Below are 701 nucleotides of genomic sequence, written 5' to 3'. Positions count from 1 at the left end.
TGTGCATCCCTGAAAGTGGGCGATACAAGGTTCCGCTTCATGTATGTTTTTATTTGTTGTTTATCCATCTGACTTATTTAAATTTATATAATTATTTAAAGTAAACTATACTATAATCAACATGTGAATTTTAAATAGTTCTATCACCTGTTTCTGTATAAATTGGACCAAACACTTTTCATGAGCTCCTTTGGTTTTTATTGTGACAGTAGTGAATAGCCCAACACTCAAATATGACTCTTAAGTAGAGGTCTTACAAATACATCACAAAGATACAGATCATTAAGGTTTTTTATAATTCAGCTAAAGTTTATTAAGGGTAAAACTTACAATTTATGTGATAAACAGATACTGAAACCCAAACCATTTATAATTTTAAAACAATCATAGAATTAACAGCACCCCATGTTAATTTGAGGGTTGATGTATGTATTTATGTATCTATACAGTACAGTATATATCTGTGTATATATCTGTATAGATAAACAGATTGTATTGTTTTTCAAGTTCAGCTCAAGTTAATATATATAATTTATCCATATACATCCACTTTATGTCACCATCACTTTCGACAGTATCATGATATTCTGCTTTATCTTATATTAAATAAAAACATGAAATCATATTAATACATACTATTCCTTACTTGTATTGTTATGTCAACTCAATCGGGTTTACTTCGACTCTGTGGATGTTATTTC

The sequence above is a fragment of the Hippoglossus stenolepis genome, chromosome 4, assembly GCF_022539355.2.
Source record: "Hippoglossus stenolepis isolate QCI-W04-F060 chromosome 4, HSTE1.2, whole genome shotgun sequence".
Classification (NCBI taxonomy): Eukaryota; Metazoa; Chordata; class Actinopteri; order Pleuronectiformes; family Pleuronectidae; genus Hippoglossus; species Hippoglossus stenolepis.
Note: the sequence above shows the minus strand (reverse complement) of the source record.